Source organism: Cynocephalus volans, chromosome 6 (genome assembly GCF_027409185.1).
Source record: "Cynocephalus volans isolate mCynVol1 chromosome 6, mCynVol1.pri, whole genome shotgun sequence".
Lineage (NCBI taxonomy): Eukaryota > Metazoa > Chordata > Mammalia > Dermoptera > Cynocephalidae > Cynocephalus > Cynocephalus volans.
Window position 1 is genome coordinate 73453247 of NC_084465.1, and position 22823 is coordinate 73476069.

The 22823-nt window shown below is 36.4% G+C and overlaps 1 pseudogene; it reads right to left on the minus strand.

Moving 5' to 3' along the window:
• Positions 1-17143: 17143 nt before the first annotated feature.
• Positions 17144-20958, minus strand: LOC134380939 (vasodilator-stimulated phosphoprotein-like; annotated as a pseudogene).
• Between the last annotated feature and the right edge of the window lie 1865 nt (positions 20959-22823).

Genomic DNA, 22823 nt, shown 5'->3' on the forward strand with positions numbered 1-22823 from the left:
AGTGTATCTTTTTCTAGTCTATCATTTTTGTACACCCCTTTTTTAAAATCACTTTTCAATCATCAAATACCTCTATTTTGCCAAATTCAAATGACACTTTTGTATTTCCTTCCTTCTCAGCATTTAAGCAGATCGAAGGCTTTTATACCCAACTCTTAATTTTTAACAGCCATAGAAATATGCCATTCAGATGTCCCTTCAAGAAAGAAATTTTGTTTGGCTGCAGGGAGTGGAATTAGCTGACAGTCTTCAGCTTCAGTGCCTTCAAGATCTGCTTCAGCTATCAAGCTGTGACAACTTGTTCCCAAGCAGCCCCCAGCCAATGACTGTGTATGGGAAGAGTACTATGGTCTTGCCATTTCTGTTAAATGCAAATCACCTCAAACAGGCAATTATTGTCTATTACAGGACTATTTCTCTTTCACTCGTACCACTGATAGTAAGGCATGATTGTTTTATTTACCCAATTATTATGCTTGTGTATTTTTAACCCATCTTCCAATTAGGAAGCAGGTACCATTGAAGGTGCAGCTCTTGCAAGGTCCCGAGTAATCCTCAACTACTAACACAGCATTCACGATATATTCCAAATAATTGTTTACTAAATTGATGAATGAATAAAGAAGTGAATAAATACTTCAATGTTTTATATATCTCCCTTTCAAAAATTAATCTTTAATTTCTCTAAAATTCTAATATCTGCTATAGGCAGGATAGAATAAGCCAAACTGAGAAATAAACTACAATCATCTTAACGATATTACTTTCAGTTTTCATTCATTTATTTTACTAATTTTGTTTTCCAAATTTACTTCTGCTTTTTTTTATCTAACATGCATTACAGAATTTTAAATGTTTGCAAGATCAATAGTTAATTTGGAAGATACTGAGGAGCAACAAACAAGAATAAAAATCTGTCACACTGCCAGCTTAGTCTAACTTAAAACGGTCTCCTCTCCTTCCTTTAGCTTTCTTTAAATATCTCATCATGCACACACACAGATGAGTTTTGTCTCTGTGACAGAGCTCCATAAACCTGACTTTGAAAATATCACAATTGAGAAACAGTAGGGGGCAAGCAGGTGTGTGTGTGTGTGTGTGTGTGTGTGTGTGTGTTTGAGTAGCAGTGCTTTCTCTATTTGATCAGGTTACTGATATTATACTCTTATGGTCCTCCTCCACATTTTTGCTATGCTTTAATAGTTGCACATAGAAAACTCTGGATAATAGATAAAGAGAAATAAAAACAGACAGAGAATAAATTCCCTACTTAATGTAACAAAAGAAAATCAAGGTAAATATTATTCTTGAGCTCAAATGACAGCAAAAACTATTTAAAGTTAAATCAGAATACTAAATATATTAAAGCCTAATGGTAAATCATAGAAGCTCCAGAAAATGTCAATGCTGTCAGTGAGATGTAACTGAGAACATATATCTTGGTGTTAAAATTTAGCTTCAAAGGAATTTTAAGAATATTGTAAGTTACTTCCCAAAACAAAACTTAAACTTCAAATTTTTTTCAGTTTCACAATTGCAAGTCCAAAAGTAGACAGGACATAACTAAAATCTTCCCTTCACTAGTTTTTCAATTAAATTATTATGATTAGATACTTTAGAATTTTCTAGGCATTGAAAGATTGATGATGGAACATGTAATATTTTATATAGCTAAGGTTAAGAAATTACATAAACTGTATTACCAGCTAAGTATTATTAACTTTCATATGACTGATTTAAATTCATTTTTTTACTCTTAATCTATTATCCACAGTGCCTACTAATCGACAATGATATGCACATAATACAGATAAAGACAAGGAAGTTATTCTACATAAAATGAAATTTGTAGGTAGAAATTTAGTGAGTAACATTTTCCAATGTTTTATGTGGCTTTTTTGTTTTGTTTTGTTTTTGTTTTGTGCTGTTGTTTTATTGTCTAACATGTTGTAAAGTAAGACAGTCTTCCTTTAGAAGTTTCTTAGAAATATATGTAGGAAAATATAAGAAGAGAATCCATATATTTCCTGGCAATCTTAATTGAACTATGGGTCTCAGAAAGCAGAGGCTCTTGATAATTTTCCTAGGAAGCCATTTGTTACACTCAAATTTGTATAAAATTACCTTGCACCAGTCATTCAGCTTCATGTGATCTTGTGATTATAAATTAGCAAACCCCACAAGATTTGGTTTAGTTTGATTAAGTGTCTCAGGAAGACCAGCAGTTTAATGTAAGGAGTAATTAATTAACTGGCAGATAAAGGCTAATGGATGTCCTCAAATCACTAAAGAGCTACGAGTTTTGTTTTCTCAAAAAACAAATATTGCTAAAAGAATAGGTTTTAAATGTCTCAACACAAAAAAATGACAAGCAGGTAAATTGATGGATATGTTAATTAGTTTGCTTAAATCTTTATACAATGTATATATATATATCAAAACATCACATTGTACCCCATAAATACATATAATTATTATTTGTCAGTTAAAAAATAGATAGTCCAGTACATTCGAAGAAACCAAAGCCAACATATACACATCAATATTCTTTGTACAGCTTTACAGAACACTACGCTTGTGATAGTCTACTGGAAAAATCACTTGGTTCTGACATAAGTAATTAGAAGTTTTATTTTATCCCACTTTTTTCCCAGCTTTATTGAGATATGACTGACAAATCGAAATTGTGCTATGGGATGAATTGTGACCCCCTTCCTCCATATGCTGAAGTCCCAATGCCCAGTACATCAGAATGTGATTGTATTTGGAAATAGTCTTTATAGAGGCAGTAAGTTAAATTGAGGTCATTAGGGTGGGTCCTAATCTTATATGAGTAGCTGACCTTATAAGAAAAGGAGATTAGGTCACAGACAAATGCAAAGGGAAGGCCATGTGAAGACACCAGAGCACCTGAGGAAGACAGCAACCTACAAGCCAAGGAGAGAGGCCTAAAAATATCCCCACTGACACTTCAATGTCACACTTCTAGTCTCCAGAATTGTAAGAAAATAATTTCTGTTTTTTAAGCGATCCAGTCCATGCTACTATTTTACGGCAGCCCTAGCAAACTAATATGAAGACTGATTTGAGATGTACGTGGAATAGTTCTTAGACTTCATATATCAGAGCACTGGCTACTATGACAGAGGTTGCCAACCTTTTTACGTAAAGGACCAAATAGTAAACATATTAGGCTTTACAGGCTCTGTGGTCTCTGTGGCACTACTCGGTTGCTGCAGCATGAAAGGAGTCATAGACAATACATAAAAAGTGGGCAAGGCTGTGTTCCAATAACACATTATTTACCAAGACAGGCAGTGGGTGGGTTTGCCCTGTAGGCTGAGTTTTCTAACTTTTGCATAAGGAAGGGGCTTAATATTAAAAGAGATCAGATGGAGCAGTCCTGATAAAGCACAGCTTCTAAGGAAGAGATAATAACTTGTCAAGAGGAGATGCCCCTTGGAAAGCTGGTGGTGAATAAAAGGCAAGAAGCAAGAGTTGGATGACATAACAACCACTATTTCTTCCATAAAATAATCTATCTGTTAAATAAACTAAAAGGATTCAATCAATAGAAGAGGGTGCTCTTGAAATAAGAAATTATAAAACACATAAACTTTTCACCTCTCTCTACATACAATTCTCATTTCTACCCCAGGGAAATAAGATATGTTTTTTTAAATTTATTTTTTATTTATTTTTTAAAATTTACTTCTCACTAAGCATTTTTCATGCCCCTTTACCCATTCCTCTCCACCGCCTCCCCCCTCCCCATCATATCTGTTCACTTGACTTAAATAGTTCAAGGAATTTTTGTGGTTACTCTGTCTTCTTCCCCCCACCCTTTATTTGATTGTTTGTTTATTTGTTTATTAATTTTTAGCTCCCACAAATAAGTGAGAACATGATATTTCTCTTTCTGTGCCTGACTTGTTTCACTTAATATAATTTTCTCTAAGTCCATCCACATTGTTGCAAATGGTAGTATTCCATTCATTTTTATAGCAGAGTAGTATTCCATTGTGTAGATGCACCACAGTTTCCTTATCCAGTCATCAGATGATGGACATTTAGGCTGGTTCTAACTCTTAGCTATTGTAAATAGAGCTGCAATAAATATTGGAGTACAGGTATCCCCTAGGCATGATAATTTCCATTCCTCTGGGTATATTCCCAACAGTGGAATAGCTGGGTTATATGGTAGATCTATCTGCAATTGTTTAAGGAACCTCCATACCATTTTCCATAAGGGCCACACCATTTTACAGTCCCACCAACAGTGGATGAGAGTTCCTTTCTCTCCACTAAGCACTTATCATTCTCAGTCTTTTGGATGTTAGCCAACCTAACTGGAGTGAGATGGTATCTTGAACTGGTCTTGATTTGCATTTTCCGGAGGCTGAGTGAGGTTGAGCATTTTTTCATGTGTCTGTTTGCCATTCATATATATTCCTTTGAGAAATGCCTATTCAGCAACTTTGCCCATTTTTTAATTTTTTTTTTTTTTTTTTGCTGTAAAGTTGTTTGAGTTACTTATATATTCTGGATATTAATCCTTTGTCAGATGTACATTTTGCAAATATTTTCTCCCACACTGTTGGTTGTCTTTTAACTCTATTGACTGTTTCTTTTGCTGTGCAGAAGCTTTTTAACTTGATATAATCCCATTTGTTTACTTTTCCTATAGTTGCCTGTGCTTTTCGGGTCCTATTCATAAAGTCTGTACCCACTCCTACTTCCTGGAGTGTTTCCCCTATGTTTTCTTTAAGGAGTTTTATTGTTTCAGGCTGTATATTTAATTCTTCAATCCATTTTGAGTTGATTTTGGCATATGGTGAAAGGTATGAGTCTAGTTTATTTTCCTACATATGAGTATTCAATTTTCCCAGTACCACTAGTTGAAAAGGTAGTCTCTTCCCAAGTATGTAGATTTGCTGCCTTTGTCAAAGATCAGATGGCTATAGGCATCTGGATTGATTTCTGGGTTCTCTATTCTATTCCGAGGATCAGTGTGTCTATTTTTATGCCAGTACCATGCTGTTTTGGTTATTATAGCTTTGCAATATAGTTAAAGTCAGGTAGTGTTATGCCTCCAGCTTTATTTTTAATGCTCAGGATTGCCTTGGCTATGCATGGTCTTTTGTTGTTCTATGTAATTGTCTGGATAGCTTTTTCCAACTCTGAGAAAAATGTCATTGGAATTTTGATGGGGATTGCATTGTCAGTAGATCACTTTGAGTAATATGGACATTTTCACAATGTTAGTTCTTCCAATCCAAGAGCAAGGGATATCTTTCCATCTTCTTTTGTCCTGTTTGATTTCTCTCAACAGTGGTTTGTAGTTCCCTTCATAGAGATTTTCACATCCTTGGTCAGCTATATTCCTAAGTATCTTATTTTTTGGTGGCTATTCTAAATAGGCTAGCTTTCTTGATTTCTTTTTCTGCATGTTCACTGTTGGAGAATAGAAGTGCTACTGATTTTTGTGTGTTGATTTTGTATCCTGCAACTTAGCTGAAATCATTTATCAACTCTAGGAGGGTTTTTTTTGTTTTTTGTTTTTTTTTATAGAGGCTTTAGACTGTTCAATATATAGGATCATATCATCTGCAAACAGGGACAAATTGACTTCATCGTTTCCAATCTGTATGCCCTTTATTTTCTTCTCTTCTCTGATTGCTCTGGCTAGTACTTCCAACATCCACTGTTCTGGATGGTATTGGCAGTGGGCCTATTGTATATGGCTTTAATTACATTGAGATACTTTCTGTCTATGAGCATCTTTATCATGAAAGAATGTTGAATTTTGTCAAATGCTTTTTCAGTGTCTATAAAAATGATATGGTTTTTTTTCTTGCTTTGATTGATGTGATGTATCACATTTATTGATTTGCATATGTTGAACCAACCTTGCATCGCTGGGATGAATCCCACTTGATCATGATGAATAATTTTGTGTATGTGTTGCTGTATTCTGTTAGCTAGCATTTTATTGAGGAATTTTGCATCTATATTCATCAAAGATATTGGCCTGAAGTTTTCTATTTTTGATGCATCTTTGTCTGGTTTTGGTATCAGGGTGATGTGTGCCTCATAGAACGAGTTTGGGAGAATGGCCTCTGTTTCAATCTTTTGGAATAGTTTATAGAGAATTGGCATTAGTTCCTCTTCAAAGGTTTGGTAGAACTCTGCAGCAAACCCATCCAGTCCTGGGCTTTTCTTTGTTGGGAGCCTTCTGATAACAGCTTCAATCTCTTTTATTGTTATTGGTCTGTTCAGATTTTCTATATCTTCTTGGCTCAGTTTTGGTAGCTTGTATGCATCCAAAAATTTATTGGTTTCCTGCAGATTTTCAAATTTGTTGGCATATAGTTGCTTATAGTAGTCTCTAATGATTCCTTGTATTTCTGAGGTGTTAGTTGTGATATCACCTTTTTCATTTCTAATTTTTGTTATTTGGGTCTTCTCTCTTCTTAGTTAATCTTGCTAAAGGTTTGTCGATTATATTTATCTTTTCAAAAAACCAACTTATTGTTTTGTTGATCTTTTGTATTGTATTTTAGGTTTCTATTTCATTAAATTCTGCTCTGATCTTAATTATTTCTTTCCATCTACTAACTTTAAGTTTGGATTGTTCTGGTTTTTCTAGATGTTTACAGTGAAGTGTCAGGTTGTTTATTTGCCATCTTTCCATTCTTCTGAAGTAAGCATTTAATGTGGTAAATTTCCACCTTAATACTGCTTTTGTAGTATCCCACAGGTTTTGGTATGATGTGTCATTATTTTCATGAGTTTCTAGAAATTTTTTGGTTTCCTGTTTACTTTCTTCTTGGACCCATATGTCATTAAGTAGAATGCTGTTTAATTTCCATGTGTTTGTATAGTTTCCAGAATTTCATTTATTATTGATTTCTAATTTTAATCCATTGTGATCAGAAAAAATACATGGAATATTTCCAATTTTTTTGAATTTGTTGAGACTTGCTTTGTGAGCTAACATGTGGTATATCCTGAAGAATATTCCATGTGCCGATGAGAAGAATGAATATTCTGAGGTTGTTGGATGGAATGCTCTGTAGATTCGCCAAGTCCAACTGGTCTAAAGTATTGTGTAGATCTTGTGTTTCTTTATTGATTTATTGCTTATATTATCTGTCCAATGATGAGAGTGGGGTGTTCAGATCCCCCACTATTATGGTGTTTTTTTCTATATCTTTCTTGAGATCTATTAGTGTTGTGTAAATCTGGCTGCTCCAACATTGGGTCCACATATATTTATGTTTGTTATGTCTTCTTGATTGATCGATCCTTTTATCATTATATAGTGGCCTTCTTTATCTCTTTTAATGGTTTTTGCTTTAAAGTCTATTTCATCTGATATAAGAATAGCTACTCCATCACAAATTTCAGTTCTATTTGCATGATATATCTTTTTCCATCCTTTCACTCTTACTCTATGTGTGTCTTTACAGGTCAAGTGAGTCTCTTGAAGACAGCATATTGTTGGGTCCATGTTTTTAATCCAGACAATCTGTCTGTGTCTTTTGAATGGGGAATTTAATCCTTTTACATTTAGAATTATTATTGAAAGGTGTTGATGTACTCCTAGCATTTTACTGATTTTTGTTCACATGTCTTAAGTACCTTTTGTTGCTTTCTTTCTAATTTTCTGTTTGTCCTGTGTATTTGTTGGTTTCTTGGGGTGATAGATAAACTATTTTTTTCTCTTTTGTTAGCAGTTTTGTTTTGCTGGTAAGTATTGTTCTTTCTTGAGTATTCATGGCAGTGCTGGTTGTTTTTGTGGTATCAAACCCAGTACTTCCTTGAAAATTTCTTGTAGGGCTGGTCATGTGGTAGTGAACTCCTGCAGTTTTTGTTTGTCTGAGAAACATACTATTTGTCCTTCATTTCGGAAGGATAGACTTGCTGGGTAAAGTATTCCTGGCTGGCAATTTTTGTTCTTTAGTGTTTTGAATATATCATCCCATTCTTTTCTGGCTTTTAGAGTTTCTGATGAAAAGTCTGATGTTTTTCTATTTGGGGCTACCTTATACGTGACTTGCTGCTTCTCTCTTGCAGCTTTTAAGATTCTCTCTTTGTCTTTGAGTTTTGCTAGCTTGATTATCACATGTCTTGGAGAGGATCTTTTTCGGTTGAATGTGTTTGGGGATCTTTGGGCTTCTTGAATCTGTAGATCTGTTACTTTCCCTATACCTGGGAAGTTTTCTGCCGTTATTTCATTGAATATGTTTTCAATGCCATTTCCTTTTTCCTCCCCTTCAGGAATACCCATGATTTGGATATTTGAGTGCTTAAGGTTGTCTGTAGTCTCCCTTAGATTTTCTTCAATTTTTTTTTATTCTTTTATCTTTTTTCTGGTCTGCCTGTGTTAATTCAAACAGCCTGTTTTCAAGGTCAGAAATTCTCTCTCTCTGCTTGTTCAAGTCTGCTGGTTAAATTCTCTGTTGTGTTTTTTATTTAATTGAATGAATCCTTCAGCTCCACAAGCTCAGCTACATTTTTTTAAGACATTGATTTCTTTGTACATTTCTTCTTTCAGATCCTGTATTTTTTTTTTTTTTCTCATTTCATTGTGTTGCTTCACTGAGCTTTCTTGTATCTCATTTAGTTTCATTAGAACAGTTACTCTAAAATCCTGTCATTTCTTAGACTTCCTGTTTTATAGGATCTAGCACTTTAGAGATATTATTTTCCTTTGGTGGTAATGTACTTCCTTGATTTTTCATATTCCTGGTATCTTTCCTTTGGTGTTTTGTCATCGTGGCCAGCGGTATCACAGTCCATTTGTTTCACCCTGGTGACTGGCTTGGATCCTGAAGGGACTGCTACTTCTGGTCAGCAGGAACTAGCCTGGGCTGGGGTTCCCACTGCACCTGCCTGTTCTGAGACAGCTGGCTTGGGGTTTGGGGACCGCGAGGCTCTTAAGTCTCTCCCAGGGGTGGGGACTGTCCTGGACCTGAAGTCCTGCCCCGGCTGCCTTCTCCAGGATGGCTGGCTCGGGGTGTGGGAGCCCCGAGCCTTTTAAGTCTCTCTAGGCAGTGGGGAGCGACCTGAACTGGGGTCCCGCGGCACGCGGTTCCTGCCTGTTCCAGCGCAGATCTTGGATCTCGGGTCTTCTGTCGTTACTCCTTAATAGCTGCAAATTGGTCGCTCCAGTCTTAATAAGAGAAGTGTAGTCCGCTGTGCAACAGCTCCATTAATCTGGGATTACATCTAAGCAAACTGGATGTATGCTGGTCCTTTTGAGAAAGTGTCCCAGGGACAGGTCTAAGTAGTAATCACTGGAAGGGGTTCAAGAGTCCCACTCACAATATGCTTTGCCGCTGCCCGCCGTCGGCCCTCGCTGGCGGTGTGCGTCCCTCGGTCCCGCGAGTCTCAGAGGGAGGATGACAGAGATGTCCCCGCGGCCGGGACCGGCTCTCAGCGAGGCGATGGGAAGGACTGGAGCGAGGAGCCGAGGCGGCTGTGGCCGCTCCCGCCGCCGACACTGCCGACTCCCCGGGACTGAAGGCGTCAGTGGGGCCGGGTTGTCGGGATGGCGGTGCCCGGAGCACAGCGCTCGCCGGGACGCGATGGGCTGGGAAGGCGAGGCTGGGCTGGTCCGGAAATAAGATATTTAAAGCAGGTTAAAAAAAAAAAAAAAAAAAAAAAATGGAAGAAAACATCCAAACGAAGCTTCAGTAGAAAGAATATGTGTTATGAAATCCATAATTTGGAGCTTGACAAGCTTAGCTGCAACCTTAGCACATAGTATCTGTACTCCACTGTACATGGTGGTGAGCCTACTGGCAAAGATTGGTTTAAATATTTCCTTGTCATCAGTGCCTATTATTTCAGAAGGCGTCGTGTCATTGGCCACTGTTATCAGAAATAGTAACAGCACTGAAGCCAGTAAGTGCAGATCGGTGATATCATGATACTACTTGTAGTTATTTAAACAAAATAACTTTTTTGATAAAAAATAATATAGAACGTGAGTTACTAATATTTTGAAGAAACTATTGTCAAAGAAACTCCAATCCTAACCTGCAGAGGACTGTCTCTGACAAAATTCTACACAATTTCTAGTTGCCCTGTGCTTAGCTAAAATTTTTATTGACACTCCAGTTCTGATATAGCAATGGAAGATAATGCCCAAAGAATAACATTCTAGAATGCAAAGTTAGGGGTTAACCAGGTAACTTATGCCTATGAGGCCTAATTATTCTTGGCCAGGAACCAGGGACTGTTAAATATTTTCTATTTCCCCCTCATGTATAATGGAACTTCTATTTACATTTATTTTTAATTGACATGTAAAATTTTATACAATTATGATGTAGAACATCGTGTTATGTGAATATATTAGAATGAGGTTTTAATCAGCTGTGCTGCTCCTTATCTATCAACTTGAAATGAATAAGCTTTAACCAGATGTGTTTCATTCATTTCATAGATTACTAGACTGTAAGAGGACACATAATCACATATGAGCCTGACTGGGAAGGCTGCCTGGGTCCAGTAGCTAGTATCTTTAAGATAACTTGGGATTTGTGAGAGGTAAGGTATGTTCTATATACAGAAATAAGGATGCGTATGAGTGAGGGCAGGCAAAAGAGCAGACTGTGACTAATTCATGATTTTTTACCTACAATCAATTTTCTTCCATTTATTTTGTAACAGAGCCATGGTTATCTGGGTGCATTTTCCAGCCTGCTTTTCCCAACCTCCTTCACAGTTAGGTGTGACTGTGTGACATAGTTTTGGCCAGGTACTTCTAAGTAGAAATGTTATGTCCAGGAAGGCTGATTCACAATTCTCACTCAGCTGTACCCCCTTTAGCACAAATCTTTTTCTCTTTCTCCTTCCTTCCTCACATCTGGAAGAACAGAATATGATGGCTCTGGTAGCTATATTATTTTATGCTGTAACTTTGAGTGTGAATGTCAGTGTAGCAGTACCTCTACTTGAATGAGTGGAATGAATTTATGGAGCTATAGTATTATCCCAGGGCTGCTTGGTTTTTGTGTGTTTATTTTTATGTGGGGTTTCTTGATAGCTGGGTTTTTTTTGTAGTTCTTGGTAGTGTTGCTGGTAGTTGTTTTATTTTTATTTTAATATGAGAGAATAAATTCTAGGGTGTTTAAGCCAAATTATTATTATTACTTTTATATTATTATTAAATTATATTATTATTATATATTATATTATTATATGATGGATTACTATAATAATAATTTGTTATTATATGCCCCTGAACCTAATCCTCACTGATGAAGATTTCTGCATATTTTCATGAATGCTCAAAATACATTTTCTGATAGAGTTTTCAGCATAGGTAAAACTAGAAACACAACCAAAAATATTTACTTCTGATCTTCAGAAGACCATAAGCTACCCCTTAGGGAGTAATTGCAAGTCTCTACAACATTGCTTTGAAAGGACTGCACGTGATTATGCACAAGAACAGGCTATCATTTCTTTAGCATTTTTTTGAATATTTAAATTGTATGGAAATTAATTGGACTGCCTATTTAGCTGTGTGTCAAATTCAGACTCAATACATTAATTATCAGGTGGGTTCTTACTTGAGTGCTATAATCTTGAAATGGCCTGTTTTAAAAATAAAATTTTTTCTGGTATTTAAAAAGCAAATCAATTCCAAATATTTCATGTATGCTATATCAAATTAAGTCATTTGCTTTATTATTTTCTCAAGCTTATTGTACTTAAATTAAATGTGCATGACCATTGTTTACTATCTCTATTAATTATTTATTTCTTATTGAATGCTGTTAACCTTGATATACTGAATGTAACTGGGTTTCTCAGAATAGAACAGGGACTTGCCTCAGGGAGGCTGCTCATGGATATTCAGGCTAAGCAGACAAACAGCAGCAGCACCTTAACCACCCTATCCATCAGATTGCCTTTCTTCAGAGCTCTGTGGTTTTCTGAGCAGGAAACAAAACCACAAATACCAAAAAAAAAAAAAAAAAAAAAAAAAACCTCTTTATTTCCTCAGAATAGAGGTTGCACTTGCAAGGATCCCCCAAGCCCCTCTTTTCTCCCCCTTTTTCCTGAGTATTCATTCCCTTAAGATAAACATCCCATCCCAGAACAACATATAAATCCTTCTCTAAGAATTCATGGGGTGCCCCACATTTGCAAGGATGCCTGGGCACCCTTCTGTATGTACTTTTGCTTTGCAATAAACTTTGAGTGCAAGTGTGACTCTGCCATTTGAGCTTGAAGTTATTGTGGGTTCCTGAGGGATAAACCCTGTTGAATCCTGTTGGGATTCTTCCCTTGGGAAATCCAAGAACCTGTGTCTCTGGCATTGCTTTGATATTATACATAATGAAATATTTGAGAAACAAAAAAAGAAATTATTCCTCTGGGTAGAAGATAGTGTTCATGGCAGGCCAATATTCCTGGTGAGAACAATTAAAAATCTACACAATTACAAAAATGATATATTCAAAGTCATCAGAAAGCTGGCAATCTTAATGACTATGTGTCAAGCAAATATCTTAAACAGGATAGAAAGAGCACAAGTTATAAAAGGAAATATTGGTTAATTATTGGTTAATTATACTTCAAATTTTCCTGAAAAGGGAATCCACGTAACTGGAATAATAAAATATATATATGTATATATATGAAGGAGTTACATCCAGAGAATATAAAATACTGCTAAAAATCAGTTATAAGAACCAAAACCACCTCATAAAAATAGGAATTAAAAATTTAAATAATTATATAAGCAAAAGATGCATGTCATACTTTGTGAATACTCATCAGGGCAGGTACATGTGGTATGTACATGAAAACAAACTTAACATTATTATTTATTAGAGAAATGCCAATTAAAACCACAATAAGATGTTACTGCATATGCACTAGAATCAATAAAATTAGTAAGACTGACAATGCAACATTTTGTTGAGGATTTGGAGCAACTGGAACTCTCATGTGTTTCTATTGGGAACTCAAATGGCATGATCACTTTGAAAAACACTTTGATGGATTTCTGTATTGTTAAACATCAAACCAGCAATATTATTTCTAGTTATTTACACAAGAGAAATAAAATAAATAAATAAATAAAAATTTACTAGGCCAGTGTGAGTGCAGTGGTGTTTATGACTAATTGATTACTACAAGTTACAGATTTTTTTTCTCCTTCACTTCCACTGTTTCACTTGACTAGCTTTTAAAAAAATGAAAAAGGAAAAGTTGTAGTATTCTTTAGTAGTGCTAGGTGTCTATAATTAACAATAATTTATTGTATATTTTTAAATGGCTAGAAGAGAGGAGTTCAAATGTTCTCATCACAAAGAAATGACAAATGCTTGTGGTGATGGATATATTATTAGCCAATTTGATCATCACAGTGTATACAAGTATTGAAATATTACTCTATGCCTTATAAAAATGTGCAATTATTACATGTCAATTATAAATAATAAGTAAAATATCAATATAAAAATTGAACAAAAAAGTAGAAAATCTTGAACAAAATATTAATAAATCCAGTGATATGTAAAAGGACACATCAACTCGAGATATTTTACAACTAAATGTGAACGTTAAATCAATAAAGCCTTTGGGGAAACATAGAAGAACATCTTCATGGTCTTGCAGTAGAAAAATATTTTTTAACACAATACGAAAAGGACTAACTGTAAAGGAAAATGTTTTAAATTGGATTATTTTAAGGTTACGACATTAATAGAGAAAAAGAAACACTGTGCAATGGGGGGTTATTCTCAATACATATATCTTACTAAGGACTCTTATTCAGAATAACTCTTGGTAGCCAGCGCCGCTGGTGTAGTGGTATCATGCAAGATTCCCAGAATAACTCTTGGAAATATCTTATAAATCAATGAGAAAGACAGTCTTACTGGAAAAAATAATAAATGGCATTATACAAATGAAAAGGACATGCAAAAGCTAATAAGCATATAAGTACTTTTATTTTAATTAGTCATCAGGGAAATGAAAATGAAAAACAGAGAGATACCAAAGATCACTCCCCAGAATGTTTGAAATTAAAAAGTAGTAAAATAGCAAGTTATTCAGGATATAGAACTGAAACTATCATAATAGTTGATAGCATTGTTGGAATATAACAAAGAGAAAAACAAACATCTATCAGACATGTACAAAAATGTTCATAGCAATATTATTTATAATAACACAAATATGGCAACTACACACATTCCTGACAACAGTAGAATGAACAGATAAATTGTTGATTACTCAAAATGGAATAGGAGGCTACAACAGTAAAAATGGTCATATCACAACTATAGGCAAAAACATGGCTCTCATAAATGTATCTCATAAATGTAATGTGCAGTGAAAGGACTCAGACACAAAAATAATGCATATTGTAAAATTGTATATTCGTTAAGTTCAAAAACAGGCAAAAGTGATCTGTGGTACTTGAAGTAAAGACAGTAGATATTTTGGGGGGTGCTGGAAAGGGGCAAGAGGGAGATTTATGAGATGTTTCTAAGATCCTGTTTCTTGATCTGGGTATTAGGCAGGTATGTTGTACTTTATGTAAATTCATCAAGCAATGTACTATGGTGTGTGTGTTTTTCTAACTGTATGCTACACTTTGAAAATTTTGTTTTAAAGTGTAAGTACTAGAATTAATTTTAAAAAGTTAAGTATGGAAAAATCTATGAGGCCATCACGATTAAAAAAAAAAAGTCAGCACAATCAAGTAAAATATTTTCACCATTTAAGGGGGCCATTATGCCATGTTTTTACACAGAATAATATTAATTAAAAGGAATAAATGAAACACTTATTCTTCATTTCTAGGAGATACTATATTACACATTAACCAAGTAGCTTTTCTGTATCTGAGAAAGACCTTTATGAAAGAGCGCTGTCTAATAAATGTGAAGAAAAGATAGCTTTAGAAAATCACCATTTTTATAGGTGCAGCATTAAAAAAAATCACGCCATCTATTATGTCCAGTTTTGAGAGGGAAAAAATGTAACTTTACAAAGGATGGATAAAACTAACTGACCCCTCATTGGCTGATTAACTTTAGCATACCTATGGATGCCACAAGAAAACACTGTGTACCTTCCTGTATGATGTAATAGGAAATACATACCATCTATAAAGTATTCTCGCCAACGATGTTTCACTTTAGTCCAATAAAGACTTTAAATCAATCTTTCACTTTACAGAGACTACAGGGTTGTAGGAAAATTAATGTGTCAATTTGGGAACTTGAATACAAAATGTGTATTGGATCACATTAATGAATAATTCCTATAATGTTGTTATAATTGTTAATTTTGTTAGATGCAATAAGATATTATGTTTAAATACTAAAATGGGCTTTTTGGAAAAATACAAAATATTTTACAGAGAAAATTCATGATGCCAATAATTAAATATTTTAGCAAAAATAAAAGATACAAACATGGAAAAATATAAACAATTATTTAATCTAGGTAATGGGCATCTGGGTGCATTCTCTATATTCATGCAAAGTATTCTAACATTCATGTAAGATATTTTTCCTAGAGAGTTAAAAAAATTTCAAATACCAGTTAATTATTGTATAGAACTAATATAGCAAATTATAGATTTCTATATTTTTTCTAATATTTTGCAGCCTTTTACAGAGTTCACCTTGACTTTTTTTGATGATATGTGCATTGGTGAGATTGTTTCCAACACTTCATTATTTATATTTTGGATGTAAAAATCTGAGGTGATTTTGAAATTAAATGACATTGTTGATTATGATCCAGATACATTGTCCAGAAAAAGCCTCATGCCCATCAATAGTATGCTATTTTTTATGTACAATTCTACTGATTCTTATCAAGTATGCTTGATATTTCATAAAGCAGCTAAAGTTGAGAAACTGACACTTTTTCTGTCATTCGTTCTCATTTTTTTCCATAGATGTGTGACAGGGCAATTCTATCACGAATGAGGGACCGGAATAATTTATTGGTAAAAATCAATAGATCATACATCAGTACAGATAAATTTAAATGTTGCTTAATTGCAGATCTCTTTGCTGGTTTTGATTTTTTAGTATATTTGTGAGGGAGTTAATCTGCCAATCATTCTTTGCATTTATTAATATCACCAAGTATGACAAATAATACCTTAATCCATAACATTACCATGCCAAAATGAATTTTCCAAGGCAATACTACAATTTATTTTATGTTGAACATTAGGAGAATGATTTAATATTGCTGTTGAGGATCGATTGAGATAGAAAATATCTTCTTTCTATCTTGATCTCTGGTGATCCATTGTCCGTGACTTTTCAAGAGTCTCTAATATCTTTTTTCTTATATACAAAAACTGTCAGATTTATTACACAGGGGCCCATTTTCAAGAAGCTAAAGGTAAAGGAGATATTTCCTCCTTTTCCTTTCTCCCTCATCTTATTTTCTCCATTGAGTAAAAATGGCCTGGACCCCCAAACCCATCCAAATTAAAAAAAAAAAAAAAAAAAAAAAAAAAAAAAAGTGAGGTTGTAAATATTTACAGCATCTTAATTCCTCATAGAAAAAGGGAAAGAACCAGAGGGAAATGGAATCCTTGGGGTGCAGAGAGGCACCCCCGGCCTGGTGGGACATCTCCCGACTTAAATAACTGCCCCAAATTGGGGAAGCCTGGTGTACAGCATTTAAAAACTCCCACACCCCATTTTATCAAAATGAAAGAGGAAAAAAATTCCTTTTCCTCCCAAACCCAGATATATATATATAAAAAATTTGAAGGCATTAAGCATTAAAGTCAATCTGGAACAAGGTAATGTGAAATTCCCTCCTTCCTTCCCTCTTTCTGTGGGTTGATTGATATGTTCCCAGCAGAGGAACCAGCCCCAGGGGAATGGCAAAAGGGAAGAACCAAAGGTAGCGAAGGGTGGGGGCATCCCCAGCCAATCAGCAGACAGTATGAGTGTGGGCATGGTGTCAGGGAAGCCACACCCCCTTGGAATTTTCCAAGTGGGATGGGAAGTGGGGAAGATGCATTCCTGTGTAGTCTTCAGCCAATTCCAAGTCAAGTTGAGGCAGGAAAAGCAAGGTGACAGGCGGGGTGTACGTAAAGGAGAAACAGTCTTCTGAGTCCCTGTGGTCAGGGAGAACCACGCTTCCTCGGCTCCTGGACAAAGGCTTCGATTATTTCCTCTTTCATTTTCTGCAATTCCTTCCTCACTTCTTCCAGAAGTTCCTGTTTCACCCTCTGCATGTCTGACTCATTAATGGAGCCGGGCGTAGAGGGGTGGGCCTCGGAAGCGGTCACCAAAGACGATGACTCCATCCTTGGCAAGGTTGTGCTGTTCTTCTCCCAGGGTCTCTGCAGAGATTCACTCTGGGCTGGAACTCTGGCCTCTGGCTCCTGATTGGCAGATTTATCCTTGGAGGACTTCTCCCCACTTGTGTAGCTTTCCCTCTCCAGGCCAGCATGGCATTCATCTCTTCCGTGAGCCCCCCCGCCTGTGCTTCGACTGCTCTCAGCTTTGGGGGCTAAGGGCCCCCCAGAGGCCTCCTCCTGCTTCCTGACTTTCCTGAGTTCGACTCCAGCAATGGCTGAGGCCAGGCCGAGGCCTCAACCCCCCACCACTGAGTCCCTGTGCTATGGGGAGAGGGGGTCCCAGGGGTGGGCCTCCTCCTGCTCCATGCCCTGCAGTAGAGACCCCCGAGGAGGACAGACCTGGGGCTGGGTGAGAACCCGGAGGAGGAGGAGGTCCTGGTGGGGGTGGACCTCCAGCTGGGGGAGCAGGTGGTCTTCCTGCATTGCAGACCCGGCGCCCCAAGCGCTCTGTTTGGCCGGGCTGCTGCTGTTTCTGCTGCACCACCTCCTCTGGGGAGGGGATGTTCTGAATGGACCAGGTGGGAGGTGCTGCTGGTGGAGAAGGCCCACCCCCTTCCAACACCTCTAGGGCACCGGCCATGCCTGTGGCAAACTATGCAGCGTCCTTCTTGGTGGTGAATTTGAGGTCTGGTTGTACTTGACACCCCAGATAATGGCGCAGTTGATGACCACCTGATGGTCAGGCTGCATTTTCCGGCCTAGAGCCTGGAAGGAGTTGGCCTCGAGCGGGTCCTCCCTCTGGTGGTTTGATTGGGGGGGGTCCCTACGGCAAAAAGGGGGAGCGGCGTCCCCTCCTGGCGAGCCCCCTTGCCTGGAGGTGGCTACAATGTTACTCTTACTACTTTCGAGTCTCTAATGTCTTTAATTCAGGGAGTTTGACACCATGAGTCTCTGGATGAATGGAGAAGTTAGCATGCTTCTGTAGTAGCCTGGAATAAAAGCTCAGAGAGAAAAGAAGCTACTTATGCTTATGTTTGCTAATGCTGAAAATTCTCCCAGACTGTAGCTTGTTTATTCTAGCATTAAAATCTAGCTAAATTCACACTGTTAGTCATATCTTAGATTTATTTCTAAATTTGGTGTCTGAGAGAAATACCATGTGAAATGTATTTTGTGTTTTGCATCATTTACTACACATTTATTGTGGGAAGATAAAGTATTTTCCTGTGTGTGTGTGTGTGTGTGTGTGTGTGTGTGTGTGTGTGTGTGTGTGTGTGTGTGTGTGTTTGAGCTTTCATCTATTACTCATAATCTTTCACTGTTTTAGAAGAAAGCTAACTAAAAGCCAAAGAAATCTATCTGCTACATTAACTCACATTGATTCAGTGGTGGCTACAGCCAAGGCTATGAAAGTGAATATGTAATTATCCCATTGTGAGTCTTTCCAAAAAAATGCCTGCACACATACTGCACACATAGTATAGGTTGATTGGCCCACAGACTGATATTTGGTTTTCAAAGATCTTAGATAATGCTGAGTTATCTGATTCTTTGTTCAATATAGAGTATTTAGCAGCATTTAACTTGAAAAATACATATTAGTTTGCTTTCTATTATGTCTTCTCCAATCATTTTCATATCGAGTTTTAGTATCACAAAGAAAATCTAGTGGTTGACTACAGAGGCAAAGCACAAAGTAGGACAGGAATTGCTAGCATCTATTGAGTACCTACTGTGCATGCAGTATGGATGTTGTCAATAGAACAATACTGTGAAGTGAAAAAAAAAATCAATATCCACATGTAGCAAATGATGAGATAGAGACCAAAGCATTTAAGTAACTGGACCTTATATTATACAACTAGTACCCAAACCATGTCATTTGACTCCTTTTATATCCATAAATAGCAAACATAAATAATTTAAACATTAGAGGTAAATGGCCATACACTACTTTTTACTTTAGTTTAGTATTTATTGAACAGCATCTTTTTGTCAGTCATTTTGTTTAAGTACACAAAAAGAAACACACACTTCTTACCTAGAGATGGCTTACATTGAAGTACAATGAAAAAAATGTAAACAAATAATTGTAACAGGACCCATGCAATAGCAGAAGTCAATTGAATGACGAGAAAGATAAGGATGTAAACTTATTTGTCTAGAGTCAAGAAAATATGCAAAGAGTGAGTAATATCTGAGTACAATTGCTAATGATGTAAAAGAGTTTGACATTTACAATCGGAACTTAAGGGGGTTCCAGACACTTAGAAGCCAAAGCTTGAAGACATGAAATCACAAAATGCGGGCAGAGAACAACTGTAATTTTATTTTTCTTGAACCCAAATGATGGGGGCATGTGGTAAGATATATTAGTGAAATGGCAAGCTGGTTTCTGAGAGTGAGGCTTATACACAATTTTAAGGAGTTTGAACTTCAATCTAGAGATGATGAGAGCTATTGAAAGATGTCAGCATTGTACTTATATACCAAGATTTTTGTTTCAGAAATCTAACTCTAGCAATGATATGGATGAGAGGAAGAGATGTCAATAGTGGCAGAGAGATAATTGAGGAAGCTATAAGAGATCAAGTGAGAGATGGTGAACACATAAAGTATTTGCATTAGGGGTGGAGAGAAGCTATTCAGGACGAATAATAATCAAGATTTAATAATTGGTTAGATTCGAGTAAATGGGAATGTTGACCAAACAGGATCCAGCACTATTCTTAAGGTTCTGCATGAAATACAGGTGGAAGTGATGGTTAGTTATGTACTAGCAGTTAATATGGAAGATAAATATGGAAGTTAATATGGAAAGTAATCCTAGTTACCTGTCACTCAAAAGGTCAGCAGAAAAATAATTTATAAGGAACATAATCAGGGAATAGGTTGAGTACCATTAGGACCACTGAACTTTACTTATGAACAGTATTTCAGTTATAGATGATAGATATTAAACCTGTACAGTAATGTGCAATCTATGGTATATGATATGATAGAATCTCTCATAAAATTGACGGAATGGTTTGTTATACCAAGGTTTGTGAAGACAAGAATTAGCTTAGTTATGGGGAGCACAGACACTAGAACATGAAATTTCAAAGTAATCAAGATGTTTTGTAGTTTCATTTTAATTCTCTTCATGTGTCAATCATTCTTTCAGGCCAGTTTCTCCACAAGGGGGAAGAGATGGTCATCTGTCAATTGGGGCTTAAATATTTATGGTCACCAAGGCAAAATCTCTATTCTTACATTTTTGTTTTATGAAATAAGCAGAAAGAATACTGCTTGGCCCAGCTTGGCACAATTGTCCATCCTTGGATGATTGCCTAGAAGGAAGTGCTGTGCTGTATCAGTTCGGTCACAAGTCCACACCACTGTCAGTTGGAGAAGTAGTCTCATGTGCATCCCCCATTAGAATTATGTAGTTGCTATATATGGAACAGATCCCCAAAAGGAGTGGATCATGTTTCTAAAGGGGAAATAAAAGTGGGGGAAGATGTGTTGAAGCAACAAAAAGAACAGCTGTCCTCTGCAAAAGTCAAGAAAAAGTTTTAAGGAGAGAATGCTCAGCAAAAGCAAAAGATACAAACCATGCCAATGGTGCTGCTAGAAGCCAGGAGCTCAACCATAACACCTTTCTATTTCCCACTGTCTACAACCAATACCTAATGGATCCATCCTCTGCACTATTTTTATCATCAATTTATTCTCTTCAACTCCATAATCACCAATTTACCAAATCATTATCATCTTATGCCTGAATTATACTCTTAATAACCAATTCTCCATACAGTGCAATGTTGCTGTTTTAAAAATACACATCTGATTTTGCTCTTTTCTACTTACTCTTTTCTTCAAAGGCAAATAATTTTATTTAGGATGAAAATCAAAATCCTTAACATCCCATCCAGGTCATGGATGTCTTTTATTTGGTCTGCATAGTATTTAAATCATGGAGCCAGAATTTAAAAATCAGAAAAGTTCATAAATATTAATATATAATTATGGTTTCTCTTGATAAAGCAGAAGAATGGAGAACAATTGTCCCACATTTCATGTGCAACAGTCTTCCATGATTAAGGAGAAGCTGAGTGCTCTCCAGTTTGCTGAAGTCTCCATCATTATTATACCTACCCAATAAGCTTGATGTGTTTAAGTTTCTTGACTGAACATATAGTCATGTGAGTTTGCTACTGTTACCTCATGTAACCTGTAATACAATACTATATAATGTAATGCTGACATATTTCTTATATTAACATCTTTAGTATTAATCTGTATCATCTCCTATGTAGTGTTTGTTCCCTTGTTACACTGATCTTTTATTAACTCAAGTGCTCCAAGTTCTTGCCTGCTGGTCTTTTGCAAAAACTATTACTTTGGAAAGTTTCTTCCTTACATATTTGAGGGAGTTTAGATGTGTTGTCCCTTCCAGAACTCATGTGGAAAGTTGATCCCCAATGTGGCAGTGTTGGAAACAGATTGAGTCATGGGGGTGGATCCCTTATGAATGGATTAATATTCTCCCTGTGGGAGGGGGGAGGAATGGGTGAGTTCTTGCTCTATTAGTTCCCGCAAGAGCTTGTTGTTTATAGGACCCTGGCACCTCCTCTCCTGCTTCCTTTCTCTTGCTTCCTCTCACCATGTGATCTGCTTGTACCTGCCGGCTGCCTGCCACTTTCTGCCATGAGTAGAAGCAGCCTGAGGCCCGTGCCAGATGCAGCTTCCCAGAATCATAAGCCAAATAAACCTCTCTTCTTTATAAATTACCCAGTCTCAGGTATTTCTGTTATAGCAACACAAAATGGACTAAAACAACATTTCACCTAGCCAACTTTTACTCATCCTTTAGATCTCTTCTTGAACACCACTTCATCAGAGAACCTTTTGATTACTCTAATCCCACATTATTTAAATTTGGTCTTCCTTTTAAAAATGTCTCATGGATTCTTTAAACTTCCTTAATTCCATTCATTATAATTTTCCATTGTATTCTGATATATATATTCATTTGTTTAGTGCTTATTTCACCATTGGCCTCCTGTTTCATTACCACCTCTAGTGGAAGGCAGGAGGACTTACCAGTTTGCAGCAATCCCACACCAGCTCCTAAACTTCACCTGGATAATAATCCTCTACCATTTCAGTGTTCCATCTATGCTGCAGGAAGGAACTCTGAGAGAATATGGCTTCATAATCATATGGCTTATTTGCTAGTGATCTGGCTGTAGTCAAGAGGACAAGCAATACATAAGTCTACTCACAGAAATCAGCAAATATTTATGCTTAAATTCTTACATGTGTATACGTATATATATGCACGGTCCCTTCTTAGTAATAGCTCTAAGAGCAACCGATATTATTCTTGACAGTCATGCTATGAACCAAATGATTCCTTCCTATTGTATTTTATAGAAACCAGCAGATTTTAAACTGATCTATCTGTTTTTATATTCTCTTTAGACTTTGGTTCTGGTTTGATTTAGTCATTGTT